Source organism: Macrobrachium nipponense, chromosome 1 (genome assembly GCF_015104395.2).
Source record: "Macrobrachium nipponense isolate FS-2020 chromosome 1, ASM1510439v2, whole genome shotgun sequence".
Taxonomy (NCBI): Eukaryota; Metazoa; Arthropoda; class Malacostraca; order Decapoda; family Palaemonidae; genus Macrobrachium; species Macrobrachium nipponense.
The window spans coordinates 202,540,660-202,567,637 of record NC_087200.1 but is presented as its reverse complement, the minus strand read 5'-3'; the positions used below and the strand labels follow the sequence as shown (position 1 = coordinate 202,567,637).

General features: G+C 36.2%; 3 protein-coding genes across 21 annotated transcripts in view; 2 read left to right on the top strand and 1 right to left on the bottom strand.

The window, feature by feature from the left end:
- Positions 1-26,978, top strand: part of LOC135220022 (uncharacterized) — an 875,986-nt gene that overhangs the window by 105,386 nt on the left and 743,622 nt on the right. The window lies entirely within an intron of this gene.
- The window catches only part of LOC135220025 (CD209 antigen-like protein E), a 677,021-nt gene that overhangs the window by 274,231 nt on the left and 375,812 nt on the right, over positions 1-26,978 (bottom strand). The window lies entirely within an intron of this gene.
- LOC135220027 (CD209 antigen-like protein E) overlaps positions 1-26,978 on the top strand; it is a 596,816-nt gene that overhangs the window by 239,376 nt on the left and 330,462 nt on the right. The gene's annotated exons all lie outside the window — the stretch shown is intronic.

Here is a 26,978-nt window from a genome sequence, read left to right as displayed (position 1 = left end):
TGTTCACTCTGGTGTCTGCTTGGGGCCATTCGCACGGGATATGTCTGATGGGGTATCTCGACGATTGGTTAGTCCTGGCGAGCTACCGCTCGCAGTTTGCTAGGAGGCAGGGATCGACTGCTCGAGTTCTGTCGCGATCTGGGGATCGTTTCTGAACTTCGAAAAGTCCGATCTCGAGCACAAGCAGAGGATGAAGTACCTGGGTATGCTGATCGACACGGTAGCAGATTCAGGGAGGCAGCCAACCAGTTCCTGTCTCGGCAGGAACAGGTAGCTCAGCAATGGCAAGTCGTGATCGGACACCTGTCGTCACTCGGGAAGCCAGTCCCTAACGGGCGTCTTCACCTGCGGTCTCTTCAGGGAGACCAAAGGAGAGTTGGTCACAGGCGACGGATCCCCCAAGCCTTCCATGGTCACTGACACAGGAGGTGAGGCAGGACCTAGCCAGGTGACTGGACGACAGGAACCCCTTAAGAGGAGTGCCTCCGCGCACTCTCCCCCCGGACATGCAGCTGCTCTCAGACGCATCGACCGAGGGATGGGCGCACACCTGGAAGAGTTGCGGACTTCAGGAGTGTGGAACGAGAACGACAAGCACCTTCACATCAATGTACTGGAACTAAAGGCAGCGTTCCTTGCTCTCCAAGAGTTCCAGGACCGCTTGATGGGACACTCAGTGGTGTTGATGTACGACAACACCACGGTGGTGGCTTACGTCAACAAACAGGGGGGGCCTAGTGTCTCTCCCGTTGTATCAGTTGACTCGGCAGGTGCACGAGTGGCCGAGGCACACTCAATAGAGCTGTCGGCACGCTACATTCCAGGAAGGAATGTAGTAGCAGACACGCTCAGCGTCGGGATCAGGTGATAAGGACCGAATGGTCTCTACACCAGGACGTGGCGGAAAGGCTCTTTCGACCTGTGGGGGCGACCAGTCGAGGATCTGTTCGCCATCCGGCACATCAGGAAGCTCCAGGTGTTTCTTCTCGGCCGTGCCGGATCCATGGGCAGCTGCAGAGGACGCTCTTCAACACCGTGGGACAACCTCTTCGCCTATGCCTTTCCCCCGTTCAGCCTGATTCGCAAGGGTGATCAGTCGAGCACTGGTCATCCCGAATCTTCAGGATGATCCTGATGGCTTCCAAATGGCCACAGGCCATTTGGTATCCGGACCTGCTGGCTCTTCTCGCAAGAGAACGAGAGAGATTCCCCATTGGCACCAACCTTCTCGGCCAGCCACACGTCGAGCGGTACCACCGAGCAGTCAGTCCCTACGTCTTCACGGCTGGCTGTTATCCACCTTCTCTTGCGAACGAGAAGCTTTTTTCGTAGCGCAGCAACAGAGATGGCTGGAAACGTCCGTCAGTCCTCTGCAGCTGTGTACCAGGGGAAGTCGGCCGTCTTCGGTGGTTGGTGTGTAGACGGGCCTATCTCTTCTCAGAGCCACTCTTCAGCAGGTAGCGGATTTCCTCGTTTTTTCTTCGCCGAGGAAGCTCCTCTAAGTTCCCACAGTCAAAGGATACAGAGCCGCCTTGTCGCTCCTCCTGAAACTGACGGGATTGGACATCTCGAACTCGTTCGAGATCTCCTTGCTTAGTAGCATGCTTCCAAAGGTCTTGCCAACCCAGGGAACTCGAATGACCCTCGTCTTGCTGGACCCTGGCATCGGCGAAGCGAGTATGGGAGCGTCATGCAGATAATGATGTGGATGAGATGCTGCTTTGTCCCTGGGAGGACGCTACGGCGCTATCTGAAGAGAACTCGACACCTCGGGCCTGAGTGTCGACGCCTCTTCGTTAGCAACGGGGTCAACAAGAAAGAAGTATCAAGAACACTCTTTCGTCCTGCTGCGGTGAGGTCTTCAGGAGGGCGTATGAGGCTGATGGTAGTGACGACATCCGTACGTCCCGTCCGAGAAACTCACGAAGTTAGAAGTATTGGCCCCTCGTTGGCGTTTCGTAAGAACTTCTCCGTGGCGCAGGTATGGAAGGCAGGGGTCTGGTACAACCAGACCACCGGCAACTTCCTTATACCTCTTGGATATTGCCCATAGGTCCTTGGATCGGTTTTCCTTAGGACCCGTGGTGGCTGCTCAACACGTCGTCTAGCTAACCCAGACCCTAGCAGGCTGAACAGCATCGAGTCCTGGTGTGACTGTATGAATAGATAGTGATGAGAAAGTGACTGTTCTTCTCTTTCTATCTTTTTCTTCCCCCTCTACCTGTGGGTAGAGGGATACGGTCATCACCCTGCTGGATAAGGAACGAGATGCCGGGTGAGCTATATGACAGAGCCCCATCCTATCCCTTTCACGAGGGATGGGAGCAGAATATCCACCACTTGCCTTCTACAAGGGGGGGAAGTGGATGCCTACAAAGAGTCAAATCATGACTTTTAACTTTGCTCCTGTACAGGAACAAGTTCTTACATTGCTGGTACGAAGAGATACGCTTGCCTCTCTCTTAGTACTCGGTCCAGAGGTCTGACCATTGATCCTGCGGTGCACACCCCGATCAATCGGACAGAGGGCTTGGATCCCTCCTCGCTCTTACGACCAGGGAGGCTTCCAAGGTTGGGCGAACACCAGTCTGTTCACAAAAGACTCAGATCCACCCACCAAGAAGTGAGTCTTCCTATTGTAAAAGGACCGAAGGTTTGTATGCCGTGTCGGAACAAATGACAATTTGTCTAAATTGCATTTTTCCTAACTATACAAACCTGAGGTCCTTTTACACATAGCCCCACCTCATGCCACCCCTCACTCTGCAGTTTTGCTTGGGCCTAAAGCAAAAAGGTGATTTGTTTACCTCCCAGTCGCGCGCGCGCGCCTGTCGGACAGCAGTTAACTTACCGAACCACCTTGTTCGAAAGCTTACGACCTATCCAGCTGCCGCTAGTACCTTCCTATTGTAAAAGGACCTCAGGTTTGTATAGTTAGGAAAAATGCAATTTTAGACAAATTGTCATATTGTCATGATACAATAAGTTTTATACATACTTACCTGGCAGATATATACAATTAAATGGCCCCCACCCAAGCCTCCCCTCAGGAGACAGGTGGAAGAGAAAATCTGTTTAGAAAATGGGAATGGTTTCCTATTCCTGCCACCCAGCGGCAGTGGCGGTAGATCACCTGACCTGCCTGTAGGCGTGTGCCGCGAAATTCGAATTTCTGTCGGGGACGACGGGGAGTCTATAGCTAAGTTATATATCTGCCAGGTAAGTATGTATAAAACTTTATTGTATCATGACAATATCATTTTTTAACTTTGCTCTTTGATATTTTTATTTGGTTTACGTGATTTTCCTTTTTTAAACTTAAATAAAAACAATAAGGTCAATACACAGAGCCCCTCACGTTGCACCCTAACAAAATTTTTTTATGTATGGATTATATGTAAAGTGATAATTCCTTCAGGGATGAGGGCTGAAGTGTACAGGTATGAATAACATGAAGTGATGATTAACTTTACGTAAAGAACTTTTTATCTTCCCTTAAACTCTCTTAGATTGTACCGCCCTAATGCCCAGTGTACTGCTAATCAAGGATTATTGCTACAATAGTGTGAGTAGCTGACACATGCACAGGTACCATCTACGAACAAGGATGCGGGGAGGCTGCATGTCACTTGTATAATGGTACGTCACTTAACATAAACCTGGTTCTGTTATCTTTAAATTTGGAATACCATTTCTCCCTTTTTTTTTTTTTAAGCCTATTCTCATTATTTTACAAAAGCTCTGGAATCTGGAAATCGTTGTTCCACCATGCATTGTCTTGGCATTTCAGAGAGTACTGTTACACTCATGTTACATGAAATATTTCTTGGAAGATGCCTTGTAGACTTAGGTTATTTTGTTGTTGTACATAGTAATATATAATGAAAAGTGAGTTGGCCTTCTAAATAATGCTTTATTTTAAATTCTCAAGAGACACTTGCAATCCACTGCGATGTTTTAACATACAAAGCATGTTCTGAATTTCCAGGCACTTTTATAGTGCTATCAATTAGAAAGAATTTAGTGACTGTTTTCGAGTGTCATCCATGATATATATGCGATATCACTGTAAACTAGTAAATAGACTATTATTTTCAGCAATGGCATTCATAAATTTGTCATGATATGTTCTGAAGATGTTCCTCAAGTGTGGAAAGGTTCAGCTTAAATTGAATTGTGAGCATATTATGTTTGTCTTTTGTAATAAAATATACCATCATTTTTTCCCATAAACTACCTATGGCAAGTTTTTCCTCATTTATCAGTTTATATTACTTTTATATTTTAGCTGAATTACTCTGTGTGAAGAGTTTCATTTTGTGGGTTCCTGAATGTATTTGCCACAGAGCAGCAGCAATGGCTTTTCATTCAGCATTTTTCATTAACAACTAAAATCCAGTCATATTCAAGATGAACTATCTTAGGGAAATTAGCATGTAGTGACCGGTTAAGCCCAACTGAATAAAATCCTTGATGTATTCACAGTCTGTTCACCAAGCAGCGCCTGCACCGACAATAATGGTTACTGCTACAGTGTGCTGTGCAGCCAAGTTATGCAGTGGTACCGTGTTTTCTTGAAGAATGCAGCGGGGACAAATTGTTCCTGCCTGCATTGAAGGTAAGAAAACACAGCCTAGAGAAATGAATTTTTTCTTTTAATTTAATTTCTGGTCTTATTCAAAGATTTCAAGATTTTTCTTTTAGTTATATCCTAAATGTTGAGGAATATTGAACACTTCTGTGAACACTTCTGTCTCCTTCAGGTACAAATTTCTAAATGTATTTAAAATCATGTTTCAGAACAGCAAATACTTTCCCCCTAAAGGAAGTGGAAGCTCTCATGCTTCTCTGTTTAATTGTCAAAGACAGTGAAAAAAGGAAACTGAAATATACTACTTTATTTTGCTCATAATAATTGGCATACTAATTCTCAGTAGTGACTGACAACAAACTGTGATGTTTATATAATACCACTTTAACTGATCTTTCAGAATTTAGTCATTCAAGACCATCCAAGTAACATTATCCACGAGTTCATTTTATTTAGAAGGGATATTTTATTATCATAATTTACACAGAAATATTTGAAGAGTTTACCATGATTATTGTATGAATCCATATCATCATTATCAATCTATTCATTAAAAATCTTTATAAGGTTTTCACATATTCTTATGAATGGTCTACTATATCACCTGTTGCAGTGTAAACAGTGAATAAATCTAACTGAATGAATTGAATTTCTTTTTGAAGAATTCACAGCTTGTGGAAATGACAGCACATGCACAGCTCAAGGGGGTTACTGCTACAATGAATTAAGTGGCCAAGTATGAAATGACATCATTGATGCAACACTGTGCTCTAGTGCAAGATGCAGCTGCTGCCTTCCTCGTGACTTTCCCTCATATGTATTTTCATGATTTTTCCTCTGTTTTATTGCGTTATTCTTTCGACGTTTTCTCTTGACACCATATTAAAGAGCAAATATTTTTTCATTTTGGAAGACTAGAAATGGAATGTTTTTCCCTCTGTAAAGAAATTTTTCCCAAATTTTTTCCAAGATAAGTGAATCTTGAAGAACCTCTGTCCTTATAATGAAAAATATGAAATCTATATATCAGAACAGGCAAATATTTCCATTTAACAGAGAGACAGCTGGATGCTTGTCTGGCCAACTGTCAGAAATGATTAGAGGAAGGTTAAAATGTGCAGTTGTTCATTATTCATAATGACTGATTTAATTTTCAATAGATGCCTAACACTACCCCAAATATTTAATATGTTGTTCCTTCCATATTCTATAATCTTTGTTATATTTTGCATTTCTGATACTGAAAGATTTTTATGGTTGCCATTGTGCTAAACTAAAAACTGCATTGAATGCCAGTCATACCTGAGAGGACAGTTGAGATGGTTAGTCAAAGCCTAGTCATGCTACATACCATCCGAAGCTTAGAGCAAGGTACTATTTTCATTGTGCATATTCACATGGGGCCAGTGAGAAAACTTTTGGCCACAGGCTGTGTATCAGAAAATGTAAACTGAGTTTAGTACCCTTGAATTATCAATTACTCAAAGAAAAATTTAATACATATCTACACATCCTTTTATTATTAGTGGATAAATATTAATCTTATTTCATTGGGGAAATGGGAATTTATATGCTGCAGACCTTACACTGTGGTTCTTCAGACAGCAGTTGAGAAAGGGAGGGGTAATTCTTAGTGAGGGTATCCTTACAGGCAGACTTTGGGAGTCATTATACGGTATTCCCCTCATAGCGTGTTGGTATTGGAGAGGTGAGTTGTGGTTATACTGATTAAGGAATGGTGGCATCTCTTCTCAGGGCCCAGCATTTGTTATAATTGTTAATGAGATTGCTGCTAATGGCGGGGTTATTCTTCATGAGGTATGGGGCACTCCTCTGATCCTTATAAGGTCAACTGTTGTGTCTTCTTCACCAGACATTACATGAGTCAAGAGGATATTTTATAGGACTGTCTCGTCCTTCTTGTAGTTAGTGTTTGTATAGCCTCTATGAAACAGTCATGTGGTCCTTTCGCCCTCCTTGGGGACAAAGCTCTCCTTATGGTACCACTTGTCAATGGCATTCCTTGTCACTTGTCAAGCTGTGATAGCCAATAAAAAATCTCATATTTTTCTATACCCATTTTTCCATCATAAATAAGATACATAATTACTCCTTATGCCATTCACCTTTTGTAAATGATAGCATAAACTACTGCAACGTTAGGTTAATAAGTGATCTTCTGTTAGCTTCTGTATGGTTTGGTTGCTGTACATAGGAACTTGCTGTGCTGAGAAAGCATTGTTTAAGCTTGATGGCATGCAAACTACCATTCTTTTCAATAAAGTATACCTTAAAATGGGGCTTATGCATAAGAAATTATTATTATTTATTAATTTTTTTTTTTTTTTTTTGGTCTATCAGTCCTCCAATTCGACTGGGTGGTATTTATAGTGTGGGGTTCCAGGTTGCATCCTGCATCCTTAGGAGTCCATCACTTTTCTTACTATGAGCACTGTTTCTAGGAGCACACTCTTCTGAATGAGTCATGGAGCTACTTTAGCCTCTAGTTTTTCTAGATTCCTTTTCGGGATCTTGGGATCGTGCCTAGTGTTCCTATGGTTATGGTACAATTTCCACTGACATATCCCATATCCTTCTTATTTTCTATTTCCAGGTCTTGATACTTATTCATTTTTTCCCTCTCTTTCTCTTCAACTCTGGTGTCCCATGGTATTGCGACCTAAATGAGTTATACTTTCTTCTTGATTTTTGTCAATCAACATCATGTCTGGTCTATTTGCATGTATCACCCTATCTGTTCTGATACCATAGTCCCAGAGGATCTTTGCTTGATTGTTTTCTATCACTCCTTCAGGTTGGTGCTCGTACCACTTATTACTGCAAGGTAGCTGATGTTTCTTGCACAGGCTCCAGTGGAGAGCTTTTGCCACTGAATCATGCCTCTTTTTGTACTGGTTCTGTGCAAGTGCCGGACATTCGTTTGCTATGTGGTTTATGGTCTCATTTTTTGTATTGCACTTCCTACATATGGCGCCCTGGCAGTGGATTAGGTCGTCAATGGACTGGTTAAGCAACATTGGGGCTGGTCAGTCGTTGGATGGGTAACCACTCTCCTCGGCATTGATTCCGTGGGAAATCGGCTTTACCATAATTTCCTCAGTCTACTCAGCTGTAAATGAGTACCTATTCCTGATGGTTAGGGTCCAGCTATGGGTTAAATAGCAAAACTCAGCAATGTAGGAAAGGAAATGAAGGATTAAAAGACAACGATGTAAATGGAACCTCTGGCAACAGAGGAGCTTTGTCCGGCAGCAAGGTATTCAGCCCAGTTGAAGGGGAAGACGGTTAGGTACTTTGAGGTCGTCATCCAGCAACTGACCACCACAAGAACAGTAACCAACAGCCTGAGACTGGAGCTACAGAAGCAAACCAGAGGAAGAAATGGACAAGAGAAGAAAATAAGGAAATATGGAGATGCTACATCAGAAGCAACCCAGCTGAGAGAGGATATAGAAGAAAGTTGGTCAACATCTGGAATAAGAGAATAACACCCCCCCAAACGAACAGAGACTGGCAGACCAAATAAAAAACATAAAGAAAAAGAACTGGCTCTCCCAACAGAAAGAGAAGAAATGGAAAGGGAAATGACACACGACCATGAATTACAAGAAGACGAACTGAGAGACGATGCCACAGAAGACGACAGGGATGATGAGGTATCAAACAACGACACATGAAGAAAACGACCGACTAAGTAACAGAGAGGATGGAATGGGTAGAAAAGATTAGACAATGGATGGAGCCAGATACAGAGAGAAAGAAATCATCCCCTCCATGAAAGCCTACAACACAAGAAATTAAAGGAGAAAATAAGTGAGGTCAATGAAATAATGGGAATAATACACACCACCAGTATCACAGAAATCAATAACTTGGCATATGCAGGAGCAAGATTTGTAGCAGAACTGATAGAGATACGAAGACCAACACAACCAACCCAACAGAAACCAAAACAGCAACCGCCTTGGAAAAGCAAATCATGGTGATGAGATCTGACTTGAGTAAACTGAAAAGAGATGGCAGAAAAAAGGCTAAGAAGCAAGAAAACAAGGGAGGAACTCAACGAGAAATACAAAGTACAAGAGAGGGGACTAAATAACACAATAGAAGATGTAAAACAGAGGCTTAAGGCCAAAGCACATAAGATCCAATGGTACATGAACAGGAATAAGGGATACCACCGAACAAACTATTTGGAACCAACCAGAAAAGACTATACAGCCAACTAAGAGGGGAAGACAACCACCAAGAAATCCCTGAAGTCGAACCAAGTAAGAGACTCTGGGAAAACATATGGAACAATCTGGTATCACACAACAAACATGCAACATCTCCAGGAAGTCAAGGAAGTGAAACAGGGAGAATAAAACAAAGATTCACAGAGCTCACGACAGACACAGTCAGACACCAACTAAAGAAAATGCCAAACTGTAAAGCCCCAGGTCCCGATGAAGTCCATGGATACTGTCTCTAAAACTTCAAGACCCTACACCCACGAATAGCAGAACAACTCCAGCATTGTATCACAAATCACCATGCGCCCAAATGGATGACCACAGGAGGAACATCCTTTGTACAAAGAGGCAAGAGTAAGGTAAATATAGCCAGTAACTACAGGCCTATCACCTGCTTACCGATAATGTGGAAGTTACTAACAGGTATTGTCAGTGAAAGGCTATACAACTACCTAGAGGAGCCAAAACACCATCCACCAACAGAGAGGCTGCAGAAGGAAGTGTAAGGGCACAAAAGACCAGCTCCTGATAGACAAAATGGTAATGAAGAACAGTAGGAGAAGGAAAACCAACCTAAGCATAGCATGGATTGACTAAAAGAAAGCCTTCGACATGATACCACACACATGGCTAATAGAATGCCTGAAAACTTTTTTATTTTTATTAAAAAAAATAAAAAACAAAAAAACAGGGATTCTGGTGGCTGGTATGTCAGAGTTCTGTGTTCGTGCAGGGTTCGTTGTCTGGTAAACTGTATACTGCACTGGTATAAAGGAAGCCTGAATGACTGGCCTTATTCAAGGGAGTGTCTCCTGGTATGCTGGTATAACTATTCGTGGCCAGGTAGGGTTTGTCATCATGTATTCATGCTGGTATTTTTTTCTAGCTCTGCTAGTATTATTCTTCTTTTGTTGACATGTTTTGACCTCCTCAAAGGTCAGCATCGGGACAAGTTAGCACAGGAACTGAAGAATCAGTGTCTTTTTGGTCGTATTTATAGTGGTTCAGCTCAGGCGAAGTCTAGGATCCCGCACGGATGGTCGCAGTTCTTCTCGATTGTGAGTGCTCAGGTGTACCTGGGGATGACCGCTGGAATTCCTTACATCCTGTAGATGTTCCTGATTGGCTGGCTTGTTTGTGGGACTATTCACAGTCATCCTCTTGGTGACAGTAGGAAGGAGAAAAGTTTCATTTGTAATGTTCTAGTTCGGCTTATTATGGCTGAGTCTGTGAGTCATTTTCGCACTACCTTACACTCTGGTTGATGTAGCAAGACTGCTTCTCACGACCGTGGTTGACCCACCACCAAACTCATTCTGGCAACTACCCAAACAATTGAACAACTGACAATCGTTAGTTAGAAGCTATTACACGTATAGTACTTACGAACTAATACATGAAATAACGAAACACAAAGCTTTTCCCTACTAAATGCAAATACAACAAAACATAATACCTTCCTTTCATACAATACACATTTCTACTACATGTAGGAAAATATTGTGAGGACATAGATTGACAGGTATCTGAGTACTGATGCTTTATTGCCCGAGCATGAGGTATACAATGACAGGTACGGATGGACATGTAGTACCTGGGTCAGGTCGACAGAGGTCCGAATGCTGAGGCTGACAATTTGTTTGTTTACAGACAATTAAATGATATGCACATACGTAGTCTGTGTACACATGATTATTGTATTGGCGGAAAGCCCAAAGAATTCTACATAGACTGATATACATAGGGATCTTAGCAAGCCGTTGAATGATAATAAAAACATTGGAAAGACGTTGGCTTTACAATATATGTAAAGATACATTACAACCTGCGGTAAAGTACAGTCTCTCTTGTAGGGATGCACCGATACCAAATTTTTGGCCGATACCGATACCAACTTTTAAAGTCAATACCAATACCGATATCTGTTACCTCCATATAACTGTTAGTTTGGAGAATATGTATTGTTACTAGAATCATTCTTGTCAAAGTTGAAAGGTCATATAACCCTTAAACGCCGAAGTTGTAAAAAAAAAACAAAAAATTGTCTCCCGTGTGCCGGAGGTGTTTCGGAAGTGAGCGCGAAGCGAAAAAATATTTTTTTCAAAAAATCACAGCGCGCTTAGTTTTCAAGATTAAGTCATTTTTGGCTCCTTTTTTTTGTCATTGGCTGAAGTTTAGTATGCAACCATCAGAATGAAAAAATTATCATTATCATATATAAATAATGCGATATATGATAGCGCAAAAACGAAATTTCATATATGATTGTATTCAAAATCACGCTGTGCGCAAAACAGTTAAAGGTAACAAGTTACTTTTTTTTTCGTTGTAATGTACACTAAATTGCAATCATTTTGGTATATAACACATTGTAAAACGATAAAAGCAACACAGAGAAAATATTATCACAAAATAATGCATGAATTCGTAACGCGCGGACTTAAACAAATAATTTTTTCAAAAATTCACCATAAATCTAAATATTGTCCTAGAGACTTCCAATGTCTTTCAAATGAAGACAAATGATTGAATATTACTATACTGTAAGAGTATTAGCTTACAATTGCAGTTTTCGACCATATCTGACAAGTTAAAGTTGACCGAATGTCGAATTTTTTTATATATATATTTTTTATATGCAATTATTTCAGAAATAAGAAAAGCTACAACCTTCAAATATTTTTCGTTTTATTCTACATGAAATTGCGCACATTTTCATATATAAAACTCTATGAATGCCTAATATAAAACGGAGCAAATATTCCGAGAATGGGACGTATGCATTTCGGAGATTTGTGGCGGAGAATCCGCGCTCTTAGGGAAGGAAAGATTTTTTTTTTTTAAATTCACCATAAATCTAAATATTTTTGCCAGAGACTTCGAATTTCTTTCAAGATGAAGATAAATGACGGATATATTACTAGACTGTAAAGAGTTTTAGCTTACAATTGCGTTTTTCGACCATTTCGGTAGTCAAAGTTGACCGACTGGTTTTTTTTCTATTTATCGTGATTTATATACAAATATTTCAAAAAAATGAGAAAAGCTACAACCTTCAATTATTTTTTGTTGTATTCTACATGAAATTGCACACATTTTCATATATAAAAACTTTATGTAACGGCTAATTTAAAATGGTGCAAACATTACCACAATCGCATGTATGATTTTTTCGGAAGAGTTACCACGCGACGTAAAGAAAATGTTATTTTTTTTCATAAATTCACCATAAATCGAAATATTGTGTTAGAGACTTCCAATTGTTGCAAAATGAAGGTAAATGCTTGAATATTACTATAATATAAGCGTTTTAGCTTACAATTGCGTTTTTTGTGACCATTTCGGTAGAGTCAAAGGTGACCGAAGGTTGAAATTTTGGCAATTATCGTTATTTATATGAAATATCTCAAAAACTGATAAAAGCTACAACCATGGGTGTTTTTAGTTGTATTGTGCATGAAATTGCGCACATTTCCATATATAAAACTTTATATAACGGCTAATTTTAAAATGGTGCAAACATTACCACAATCGCATGTAGATTTTTCTGAAGAGTTACCGCGCGGACGTAAGGAAAAATTTTTTCATAAATTCACCATAAATCGAAATATTATGCTAGAGACTTCCAATTAGTTGTAAAATTAAGGTAATTGATTGAATATTACTAAAATATAAGAGTTTTAGCTTACAATTGCGTTTTTTTACCATTTCGGTAGAGTCAAAGTTGACGAAGGTTGAAATTTTTGCAATTATCGTTATTTATATGAAATATCTCAAAACTGATAAAAGCTACAATCATGAGTATTTTATTGTTGTATTCTACATAAAAATGCGCACATTTTCATATATAATACTTCATGTAACGGCTAATTTACAATGGTACAAAAATTATGTCAAAGTAATGAAATAATTTCCGAGATGTGTCACAGATACTTTTTAGTGCAGCAAGAAAGAAATTCGCGCGTTGCGCAACGATTGTAAACAAAACAACACCTTGATCCGTGAACTCCCAGCATCCCCAAGGCGCGTGATTCAAAAGTTTTAGGCTGGCAGGCCTATAAAGTAGTTTTTCCGCGAATTTAAAAAAAAACTTTTGTAAGTCGACGTAAAATACGTCCAGTCGGCACACGAGAGACAAAAAATGTCGACGTAAAATACGTCCAGTCGGCAGTAAAGGGATAATAGGGTTATATGAACTCCACGTGTCTAATTCCAAGCTGCAACAGTAGCAGTAAAGTAACTAATTGCACCATTCATATATACCATACCTGTACTGCACATCTTAAAATAGTGCCCATCTCCAAGAGAATGGCAGTGACTCATTGCTGATAGAGGTAGACACAACCATAGTTAATTAAAATTAGAATTACAATAATAAATTAAATACACTGTACAGTATTAAGATACCAAACTGTTTTTAAAAGATAAACACTGAACTATATACAATCATATGCCTATATATATAGTTTTGTTTGGTGGGCTTTGTTAATATATATACATATTAGGAAACCTAGAAGGGTTTTAAATTTTCTATATACTAATGACAAAAGTATCAGCTTGTGGCCAGAAATTCACCGATACCGATACCTGGGCACATCCCTACTCTCTTGTCAAAGTTTCGACACCCAGGAACACCTGAGCACTCGCTCTCAAGAAGAACTGCGACCATTCTTGCGGGATCCTAGACTTCGCTTGAGACTGGCTCAGCCAATGAGAAATCGGCACCTGAGCTGAGCCACTACAAATACCACCACCAAGACACTGCTTCTCCAGTTCCTCTGCTAACTCTTCCAGATGATGACATTCGAGCATGTCGAAACGTGTCAACAAAAGAAGAAGAATACCAGCAGAACTAGGAAAAATACCAGCCAAAATACCCGACGATGAACCCTGACTGGCAACGACCAGTTATACCAGCATACCAGTCGACGAATCCTGTTTAAACAAGGACTCTGATAAACCAGCCACCAGAATCCCTGGTTTTTTCTTTTTTAAATAAAGATAAAAAAGCATTCCTACATACTTTTTGTTAAATGGCAGTATGAATATTGGCCAGTTATTAAATAATATTGCTGAGCCAGAAAAGCTATTGATAAGAACAGAAAAGTTATCATATAAAATTAATTTGCTAAACACAGCCATTCAAAATTTATATCATATGTTTGAAAGAGGGTCTTCTTCCAAGATATTATTATTATTATTGTTATTATTATTATTATTATTATTATTATTATTATTATTATTATTATTATTATTATTATTATTATTATTATGGATAGTGGCAGTCACATAATCATACTGAAAGCAGAGGCCTTTTTGCATTGTAGCCTAGTCTTTTTCAGTTAGTACAGCAGTCTTCTTTTGAACCCTATGATATTTTACTTTCAGCTCCAGGCTCAGGATCTTCTGAATCAGAATCTTCAGAAACTGGATCTGCAGAAAATCAATTTTTCAGGAACAGGGTCTTCAGAAGTGCAATCTTCAGAGGCAGAATTTTCCAATCCAAGTCGGCCTCTTCTTCATCCTGTTCATATTCTATTCGAGGAAGACCAGCTTTTCTTCGTAGACAATAAAATATTCAACATAGGTTGTTGAGACATGATTTAAGATGGCTGTTGTGACTCTTGACGTAAGATGGTTATACCTACTCTGATTGAAATTGGCTATAGTTAATCACTGAACGTTCTAAAAAGGAATCACAGGTGTTTTAGAAAAAAATGGTTTGTTAACTCCTAAACATCTTATAAACTTTGTATCTTTTCCTCAAAATTGCTTATAAGGTTAATTATGTGCCTTTTTGCTTTGGTTCATCAAAATTGGAGAGTAAGTTCTGCAAATAAATTTTCAAAATTCCTTGGCTTTTTATTTGCATTTATCACAAGTATTTGTTGATTTCAAGGTAGGTTGCAAAGCATAAAAATCCACAACTTCAACAAAAATAGGATTATTTGATAGAAAAGGTCCAGCTAAACCACACAAGGTCTGAGTTCTTAAGCCTCGGGAAAAACAAGTCTTGTTTCATTAATATGAGGCTTAGAAACCTACTGATGACCGGCTGTCAATTGACCAAACTCGAGAAATAGTAGATAGATAAGCTTTTTAAATTGATCACATTATCTATACAAACTTATATACGTTACTTATTTTGCTCCAAATACAGATAGAGTCAGAATAATAGAATAAAAACCTTTCATTGCATAACCATTGTGAATGTGGAAAGAAACTGGGCACCTGTATGCAAGATGCTACTGAACAAATAGCAAATTTTGAACCATAATCATCACTAGCAACCAGCCCATGAGACCGAATTATAGCCAGTTAAAAAGGAAAATTCATTCTGCCTCCAACAGTATAGAAACTTGTTGCAATGCAATTTTGCAATAAAGTAGACTCCTCCCTATATGCGGTTCAGGATTCGCGGCTTCACCGATTTGCAGAACTTTCTGTGGAACACATTATTCGCAGAAAATTCGCTAATTTGCGGAATTTTCACTAATTGTATTTTCATATAATTTTTGTAAATGCTTTTTTAGTGATAAAACTATTAAAATAGTCATTTATAAACAAGTGTTTTTGGAGGGGCGTGAAGTATTTGTGGATTTTAGTAATTCCTGGGGGCCTTGTAGTACCTGTCCCCAGGGAATATGGAGCCTGTGTAATATTTGTGAATAATAGCCCAAAATACTAATGCATTATACCAACCTGAAGGAAAAGTCCACTTTAGCCCAAAAATCTGTCTGGTTTTACCCATAGGGTTTTAGCAAAATTTTCATTGATTGTAACATCCTGCTTCCTGCAAATTTCTATATACAGGCAGTCCCCGGGTTACGACGGTGTCGGCTTACGACGCTTGTCAATAGACGTTATTTCCAGGGTTACTGGGAGATGAAATATGACACCAAACATGCAAAATAATCAATATTTGAATGTTTTTTTAATGAAAAATGCCATAAGAATGCAGTTTACATAGTTTTCAATGCACCCAAAGCATTAAAAGTAAGGTTTTCTTAGGATTTTTGACGATTTTTCGGCTTACGACGCGTCTCAAGAACGGAACCCCCGTCGTAACCCAGGGACTGCCTGTATATGATAACTTTTTAAATTGTAAATGTGGGTGGTAGTCTGAAATATTGCATTATTCCTCGAAGAGTAAATTCATATACGTACAGTAAGCTCTCAGTTATCCATATCTTCATTATCCAGAACTCAACCCCAAAGATATATACTGCATAACACATAAATTGCTGATGGTTGACAATGCTGTGCAGCCTCAGGAAAATGTTGGTAACAGTGCTTACACTCAAAAACAGACTGAGAAAGGTTTAGGGATGGAAGAGGCCTGGTGAAGTTTGCGAGGTAGGTCAGATGGCTGGTTGCCATTGAAGGGAAGGGCAGTAAGGCTGTGTAGAGGAACTCATTCAGAGAGGGGGGGTTGTTTTGGAATGTGGTTGGAGCTGGGAGAAGTTTTCCTGGCTGAGGGGGAGTGGATGGGGATGCAGTGTTGGATGGTTGAAGAGGAAGGCAGACATATAATGTGCTAGAGCTTCTTTTGTTTTGTGTTCTTATGTTTATGACTTTTCCAGTTTCTATTAAAGGATTTGTACAATACTGTATTGTAACAAAACAAAATAAAATAAAAGGAAGAAAGTTATTCAGTATACAAAGAGACAGACAGACAGACAGAGAGAACAACAGTTGAGATATCGATTATGTTGAAGCTGATACAGTAATACACATGCTCCTTTAGTTTTTTTATTTTAAATTTAAGCTACTCATTTATATTTTTACTGTACTTTCACGTGTGTAGGGTACGTACATAGCCACACTTATTCGCTGGTGTTAGTGGGGCCAAAATGCATACATGATGTTGAGACAATAATGTTGACATTGGTGAAATGCCACTAGTAGATGTAAACACATCAACTCACACACACACACACACACACACACACACACACACAGAGGCATACAAGTAAAGTTTCCATGATATTATGAGGTAAAATGAAACATCATTAATTCCAATAAAACGGAAAATTATCTACTGTTTAACAGTGTTCTTAAAATGAATTTACTTTGGACACTCGTCATTGAGAAATTACATATGTATTAAAGAGGGTGTTTTGTACAAGCAGTTTCCATAAGGCATAATGAGTAGAACAAGTGAAATATGCCATATATCCCCGTTTATCACTCGATCTCTCATATCATACAAACCTAAAAAAATTTCTTCCCTAAACATGATTTCTTTATATATCTTGTGTATCATGTGAGTTGCATTATTGATAATCCCATATAACAGGTTAACCTCCTTTCTTCAGTAATTCCATCTTGTTAAATAAATGAAAGAGAAAAATAAAATCAAAATTAAAGGCTTCTAAAAGCAAAATAAAACACTTGCTATTATTATTGTTATTATTATTATTATACAGAAGATGAACCTTATGTAAAAGGAACAAGTCCACTGAGGCCAACGACTTGAAATTCAAGCCTTCAAAGAATATGATGTTATTTAGAGAAAGAAGTAACAGAAGGTAATGAAAAAACTTACACAAAGAAGAGATCCCTTATAAAAAAAAATAAAAAAATTAAACAACAATATAAACAGATGAAAAATGTGAGTAAATTATTAGAATCCATGGAGAATTGTGCTAGTGTTGTAATGCATTGTATCTTTGCTTGAATTTCTTTAACTCCAGTTGCACGACATCCTCAGACGGACTATTCCACAGTCCACAGTGTTAAAGTGAAAGTCCTCCTGGGCCTCTGTCTGTAGGCTCATAGGGCTGGGGATTATTTCTGGTTTCTTTGCCGACAGCCAGTGGGGAACAGGTCCCAATGCCTAGTTTTTCAGACTGCTAGGTTGGCGGGCCACCAGGTTTATGCAATGGTGCCATCCAAGCCATCAGTTGGCAGTAGGATATGAAACCTGGTCCTCTCGACTGGTAGGTGAGAATCTTGCCAATGTGCCACCACGGCGAAAACAGTGAGAGGAATAAACGACGTCTATAACTGAAAAGTTGACAACAAGGCACATTTACTGTATATGAAGTTTTTGCAAACTTTTAGAAAATGTTGCTATATCTAGATTCCAGCATGCAGATTTAGCTAGAAGTTACATCACCATTAGCAAAGCCTATACACTGTATATATATATATATTTTATATATATATATATATATATATAGATATATATATGTATGTCTCTAAGCAAAGAAAGCTGAAGTTTTACAATTCACAGAGACATTTGCTATCTCCTTTAATCTATATATATTATATATATATATATATATATATATATATATATATATATATACAAATACTATATATATATATATATATATATATATATATATATATATATATATACAAATCATATATCTAAATATATATATATATATATATATATATATATATATATATATATATATATATATATATATATATATATATATATATATATATATCATTCTATATTATATATATCATATATATATATATATATATATATATATATATATATATATAAATATAAATACATATCATATATATAATATATATATATATATATATATATATATATATATATATATAGATATAGATATATAAGTATGTGTATATATATATATAATATATATATATATATATATATATATATATATATATATATATAGATATATAAGTATGTGTATATATATATATATATATATATATATATATATATATATATATAAATATATATATATATATATATATATATATATATATATATATATTTATATATATATATAAATAAAGATTTTTTGCCACGAAGGAAAAAAATGAAAAAGCGAGATAGCCGAGTACTTTCAGTCCTATTCGGACCCTTTATGAGGCACAGATTTTACAAAGAACACCATAGTCAAAAGAAGGCTTAATATACAAACTGACACTACCAGATTAGCCATAAGGGCGATTTTCACTCTACAGAGAGGAGGAGTCGCCATAGGCTAGCCACACCTTGAAGGATACCCGCAGTAAACAAGTGATTCTTCCAGAAAACAGTACATTTTGAAAACAACCACGGGAGCATATACAATTTAATATCATGAATTTTTACACAAATTTTCCAACAAAAATTATTATTAATGAAAAGACGAAAGAAAATATAAATATATATATATCGAGCAAGAGAAAGAGGGAGAGAGAGAGAGAAATAATAACTATATACATGTGGGACTAATTTATTAGTTGTTCATTTATGAGCTTTTTGATAACATAAATCAATTAAATGAGGTGGGTAGCAGAGGTAGTTTCCTATCTTTTTTATGTATTCTATTTCTTGGTCCAGATATTGTGGAGTCGTGATACGCAAAGGGTGTAGGAACATAGAAGAAAAAATTGAAATTTTAATATTAAGATGGTGGCCAGAATAAAAATGTACATATGTTCAATTATTTGTGGGTTTTCTATAAATACTGAATTTGCATTGGAAAGATTCTCTATGTATTAATACATCTAGGAAAGGGATGACATTGTTATTTTCAATTTCAACAGTGAATTTTATGGAGGGCACTAAATTATTAAATTTAGACAGTAAATCATTTACATCGATACCACCAGGTAAGACTACTAAGATATCATCGACTTATCGGTACCATTTTAAGGGGATAAGTGTGATATTCGGGAGGTGGTGTCTCTCAAAAAATTCCATATATAAGTTTGAAAGGAGAGGTGATAAAGGGTTACCCATGGCCATACCAAATATTTGTTGGTAATATTCTCCATTAAAAATAAATCTGCAATCACAAATACATAACTTAATTAAGGAAATTATGTGACTAACGGACATAGGCAATTCATGCAGTACAAGTTCATTACTTAAATATTCTAGCACAGAGTCAATAGGGACTTTTGTAAACAAAGAACATACATCAAAACTGACAAAAATGTCGCTAGGGTTTAGTACAATGTTATTTAATTTTTCCACAAGATCAAGAGAATTCCGGATGTGTGAATTAGATACAGTTCCTAGTAGCGGGGATAACAGTTTAGTAAGATATTTAGATAGTTTATAAGCAATTAATCCTACAGTACTAATAATTGGGCGCATAGGTTTGTTTTCCTTATGAGTTTTGACTAGGCCATATAAATAAGGTAATGAGGGACACTTTATAGTAACTGACACAAAAGTTCTTTTTATATCTTTAAGAATTTGTTGATATTGATGTTAAAGTTTTTTTCTTTATTACTTGGTCCAACAGATTTTTTGCGAGTTTTTTGTAAGTTATTTCATCCTCTAGTAAAGTATGCATGCGTGATATGTAGTCAGTTTTGTCAAGAACCACTAAACTATTGGATTTATCAGCCTTGGTAATGTGTAAGCTATTATCATTCTTCAATTTATGTTATCAAAAAGCTCATAAAAAGTTTTATAATGTTGCTATTAATGAAAAAGAAATGCCTAAAATTGTACTTAGCTTACCTTATTTTCTTGGATTTGAAACCATAAAATCAATATTTAAATCGTTTAATGTTAATGTAGTGTTCTCTTATAACAATACCATTAAAGATATGCTAATTAAGAATAGTCCCGTAACAAATAACAACATCATTTACAAAATTCCTTGTAAGGATTGCCCATCGTTTTACGTTGGTCAGTCTAGTAAAAATTTATGTGTTCGGATCAAGCAGCATATGTATTCAGTTAGAACAGCCCAGACTTCAAAATAATGCACTGTTTATCCATCTGAGTGAAAAATCTCATTGTATTAATTGGGGTGATACCTCGGTAATTGCTAGATCTAATGATTATGTTTCAAGAAATTTACTGGAATCGGCAATTATACAAATCACTAATAAAAAAAACCTAAATCTTAGTCTGGGAATGTACCATTTGGACCCATATATTTGTAAGATGTTTATGAAGGACCTCAAAATAAATGAACAACTAATAAATTAGTCCCACATGTATATAGTTATTATTTCTCTCTCTCTCTCTCTCTCTCTCTCTCTGGTTCGATATTCTCTCTCCCTCTTTCTCTTGCTCGATATATATATATATATATTTATATTTTCTTTCGTCTTTTCATTAATAATAATTTTTGTTGGGAAAATTTTGTGTAAAAATTCATGATATTAAATTGTATATGCTCCCGTGTTTTGTTTTCAAAATGTACCTGTTTTCTGGAAGAATCACTTGTTTACTGCGGGTTATCCTTCAAAGGTGTGGGCTAGCCTATGGCGACGCCTCCTCTCTGTAGAGTGAAAAATCGCCCTTATGGGCTAATCTGGTAGTGTCAGTTTGTATATTAAGCCTTCTTTTGACTATGGTGTTCTTTGTAAAATCAGTGTGCCTCAGTAAAGGGTCCGAATAGGACCGAAGTACTCGCCTATCTCGCTTTTTCATTTTTTTCCTTTGTGGCAAAAAAACCTTTATTTGGTACATAGCATCACGTTTTATATACTTCGTGATCAAGTTATTCATATATATATATATTATATATATATATATATATATATATATATATATATATATATATATATATTAAAGGAGAAAGCAAGTGTCTCTGTGAATTGTAAAACTTCAGCTTTCTTTGCTTAGAGACAAGAGAGGGCCTTCTTGAAGGCTTGCTGAAATGAAAGGAATTGAATGATGATTATGCATTGTGAGGCCAGAGAAGTCGGGGTTGCTATGCGATTTTTGAGGTGTCCGGATATGTGCATGAGCTTGTGCGTGTAATGATGGGTCCAACCGCCTGACACTGGAGGGAAAGCACACTCTCCTGAGAAAAGCGATAAGGACGGTTTGGAGGACTCAGAGTCAAGAAAGCCCATCGAAAGGTAGGGCACATTAAAAGGACTTAGGAAAAGTTGCTTTTGAAAAGAAAGAAGTGTAATGTGAAAAGAAAGAAGTGTAATGTGTATTCATTTATTTAATACTTAATTATGCGTTGGGGAATATAATGGATATGTCTCTTTGTTTCAGATGGGTTCATGGCATTATACTAGAGAATGGGATTCTCTGAAAGACTTGACTATTTAAATGTAGTAATTAATAATTTGGGAGTTTGGGGTTGATTACTTAGTCTAATTCAGGAGAATAGAATGACAATTTACAGTCTTTTGTAGGTCAGACTTAGTTCTTAATGTTACGTTTTTAATCACTTTCAGCTAGTTTGGGGAAAAAAAGTATATTTTTGTATTTATGAGAATTCATTACCCTAGCTTTATCCTAGCTTGACATTGTTTGCAGAGAGATAGTCAGCAACTAAAGGTAAGAGAGTTGTCACTTGTTTTATTTTTGATTAACCAGTGCCAAATAGTCAAATATGCTTGGCATTATATATGCATACACACACACACACACACACACACACACAACATTTCATATATATATATATATATATATATATATATATATATATATATATATATATATATATATATATATATATATATATATATATATATATATATATATATATATAATAAGTATTGCTAGATTTAGCTAGAAGTCAGAACATTATAATAAGCATGACATACATACATACTACAAGTCTTTCAATTAGTGACTCCCTGAAATAGTGACATATACAAATACTCAGGATAATGACAGTAATGTCATTTTTTTTTTATGAAAAAAAGTATAAATTTTAAAATTTCCATCGTTCTGAATTGAGTCCGGCCATTGCTCTTATTTTCTCTACTTTACTTTCTTTGTTTTTTATTTGTAATCTTTGAAATAAACAGATTGCTAATGTTTGATAGAACATGATGACTGGTATATGTTATGGTGACTTGTGTAGTACATATGGCCAATAAAGAGTCTTTCTGTAAACATTAAATCCTGTAGGGGCTTAGTGACGTCAGTGCACCTCGTGCGGAGCACGGTAGGCATTACTTAAGGTTTTTTGCAGCATCCCTTCGGCCTCTATTTGCATTCCCTTTCATTCCTTTTACTCTGCCTCCATTCTTATTCTCCTTCTTCCATCTTGCTACAACCTTTCTACTCTCAGTTTCCGTCTCAGAGCTGAATGACCTCTTTGGTCAAGTAAACATTGAGTTGTGCTCTTATTATTAACAGTAGACTTCACCATCACTGATTTACTGTCACTGGTGGATTCAGTGTTTTTATTATTAATTTTTTTAATACAAATTCTTTATTAAAATTCACTAAACTGCGTTACTATGCATTATTATTATTATTATTATTATTATTATTATTATTATTATTATTATTATTATTATTATTATTATTCAAAGAAACCTCATAATCACATGAGTTGATAAAATAAAATGAAAAAGTAAATCCACAATAATATGTCTGTTTGATCTTGTTATTTAAAATACGAAGCAGAAAGCTTTCGATGACCTGCACGGTCCTCCTTGTCAAACAGACATACATATTATTGTGAGTTTACTTTTCCATTATTATTATTATCATTACTATTGTTATTATTATTATTGGAAGGAAGAAGACCCTCTTTCAAACTGTCTTGTTTGAACGGATGGCCGAGATTGCGCGAATTGATTTCATACTGAGTTGTCTCAATTTTACTTATAATTCGCTTTTCCTGCGTTTCATGAGATACAGACAGCGTATTTCTTACAGCAAAAATTCTTCATTTTACAATATACAGCAGGTTACTGAAACCTGCTGTAATATAGAAAATAATGAATTTCTGCTGTAAGAAATATGCTGTTTGTATCCAACGAAATATAAACATTGGCCAACTATTGACCAATATTGGCTTGCAGAATCACTTCCCATTTTATGAGACACCAGAGGAGCTTGATTGGTATATGGTAAAAAATAAGAACACTCAGTATGAATCAGTTCGCAGAATGCAGCCATCCTTTTCAACAAGACATAGTTATTATTATTATTATTATTATATTATATTATTATATTATTATTATATTATTATTATTATATCATTATCATTAAAATTTTGTGGCGTTCGTCACCAATTTTGTCAGAGGTACAGAGTTTGAAAACTGGTGACACGCGAGCACAGAAAAACAGAAAGACCTTCAAGGATTTTTTTATGGATGATAGACTAATCTTGGGGGGTAAAAAACCTTGCAATTTATGACAGTATCTGAATTAGGAGGCACAAAATAGGTTTAGTCACGTGATTATTTTCTCCCCTTGGCTTTACTACGGCTTAAAAGAAGTCATTAAGTAAGCGATAAAATTAACTCCCTGTTTCTTGTTAGTTTAACTCTTCCTGTCAGCGAGGGAGGTCAGACCTCAGGAAGAAGAAGTCTCATTTCTCAAGGAAAAAAGGCCAAGTTCAGTCCCTATTTTTGTTGGGAATTTTGTCTACTATAGCAGAGTTGAAGCTTCTCAGTGTTTTTTTTTTTAATTTTTGGAAATTTTCTAAGGCACAAGGAAAAACGTTTGGGGTAAATGTCAGTCTTTGTTCACTTTGTGGAGAATTTGTCTGTAGTAAAGTTAAATCTTTTTCCATTTTTTTCTAAAATTTTTATATAGTGAATGACGGTCTTCTTCTAAAATGTTTAATCTTTTCTCAATTTTTCAGACATTTTTCTTTGGTTAAGTTCAACTTTTTTTTCATTTTGGAGGCAAATTTCTCTAAAGTAAAATTCAGTGCTTTTAAAATTTTTAAGAAATTTTCTGTGGTGGAGTTCAGTCTTTCCTAAATTTCTGAAATATTTTTCTGTGGTAATATTCAATAATCTCTCAATTTTTTGGACAGTTTTCTGTGGTAAAGTTTAATCTCTTCTCATTTTCTTGAAATTTTTCTGTGATAAGTTTAAAACCGTTTTTTGATGTTTTGGGTATTTTTTTTCTGGTAAAGTTCGATCTTATGTAATATTTAAAACTGTTTCTGTGGAAAGCTTCCTTTAACACAGGTACTTTAAAAATGAAATTTTGATATAGTAAAGTCGTTTAACACAAGTTCCTTTAAAGTGAAGTTTTTATGTCATTTAACATAATTCTTTAAAAGTGAAGTTTTGACATAGATTGAAGTTTTTGGTTGATATTTAATATACTTTTGATACAATGTCATTTAACATAAGTTCCTTAAAAGTGAAGTTTTTATGCAATGTTATTTAACATAAGTTCCTTAAAAGTGAAGTTTTGATACAATGTCATTTAACATAAGTTCCGTAAAAGTGAAGTTTTGATACAATGTCATTTAACATAAGTTCCGTAAAAGTGAAATTTTTATACAATGTTATTTAACTCAAGTTCCTTAAAAGTGAAGTTTAGATACAATGTCATTTAACATAAGTTCCTTAAAAGTGAAGTTTAGATACAATGTCATTTAACATAAGTTCCTTAAAAGTGAAGTTTAGATACAATGTCATTTAACATAAGTTCCTTAAAAGTGAAGTTTTGATACAATGTCATTTAACATAAGTTCCTTAAAAGTGAAGTTTTGAAACAATGTCATTTAACATAAGTTCCATAAAAGTGAAGTTTTGATGCAATGTTATTTAACATAAGTTCTGTAAAAGTGAAGTTTTGATACAATGTCATTTAACATAAGTTCCATAAAAGTGAAGTTTTGATGCAATGTAATTTAACATAAGTTCCGTAAAAGTGAAGTTTTGATACAGTCATTTAACATAAGTTCCGTAAAAGTGAAGTTTTGATACAATGTCATTTAACATAAGTTCCTTAAAAGTGAAGTTTTGATACAATGAAATATAACATAATTTCCGTAAAAGTGAAATTTTTATACAATGTCATTTAACTTAAGTTCCTTAAAAGTGAAGTTTAGATACAATGTCATTTAACATAAGTTCCTTAAAAGTGAAGTTTTGGTGCAATGTTATTTTACATAACTTCCTTAAAAGTGAAGTTTTGACGCAATGCTATTTAATATAAGTTCCTTAAGAGTGAAGTTTTGATACAATGTCATTTAACAAAAGTTCCGTAAAAGTGAAGTTTTTGACAATGCAATAAAAGTTTATTTTAAAACAATAAGTTCCTTAAAAGTGAAGTTATGACCATGCCATCTACCATGTTCTTTAAAAGTGAAGTTTTTCTATTGTCATTTAGTATAAGTTCTTTAATATTGAAGATATGACAATTTCATCTTTGACAGAAAGTATCCCAAAAGCTCTAGATTTTATCTTGTGGAAAATGGGTGGGTCGACCCCAGATCAGTCAGCGTTTCCTTAATAATTATTACAGAAATTCAAAGGTGTTCAGTTTTTCCCTCTTTTCTTTTCTTTTCTTTTTTCAACCTTGATTAGATGTCTCTCATTTCTGTGTTGTTGCTTGAATGCTGTTCTTGCATTTCGAGGTTTCCATCTAATGCTGAATGTAATTTGCATAAAATAATTATATCTTGCTCATCACGCAGTGGTAGTTTTAGGAAACATGCTCTTTATTCAGTTTTTTTATTTTTCTATCATTTCTTCTAATTCTTTCCATTCATGTTTTCTTTATAAAGTTATAATGAGACTGTTAGCCTTCGAAGTCGATTCCAAAAATACAGCAATATCAGAAAAGTAAAGTAATTGGTAAAATTTAAATTTCAGACGGCAAATACAGACGCTTCTCCGCTTACGAACGAGTTACATTCTGAACGGCTGCTCCTATCCAATTTGATATAGTACGTACTCAAGAGTCAATACATACAGTAATATTTATGTATGTTTTTTTTATACTAAAACACAATACTATACTAGATTCACATCAGTCGTGCATTTGGAGTTTAGGCCAGTCCCTTACGACGCCCCTGACTGGCTGTTGATGAGCCAATGACAGGGCTGGAAACTCAGTCTCTCTCGAGAGTTCACATAGGCAGGATGTATGTTCCATCTCTCCAGAGAGTCATTGGCTTATCAACAGCCAACCAGGAGCGTCATAAGGGACTGGCCTAGACATCATATGCACGGCTGATGGGAATCTACTATAGGAGTGCTGTATTTTATAGAGTATTTTATTAGTATAAATTATATTAAAAACCTTAAAACATTAAGTAAATCTTGGTGGTAGCATAGTAAAATATATTTATTTTACACTCGCGGCTGTTCGTATCTCTGAAAGTTCACAAGTTGAAAGTTTGTAAATAGAGGAATGTCTGTACTAATATTCTCTCTTTCTCTCCCTCCAAAAAAGGAATGAAGATAGAGGGGCACCAGGACATTCCAAGTGGGATGGAAGGCGC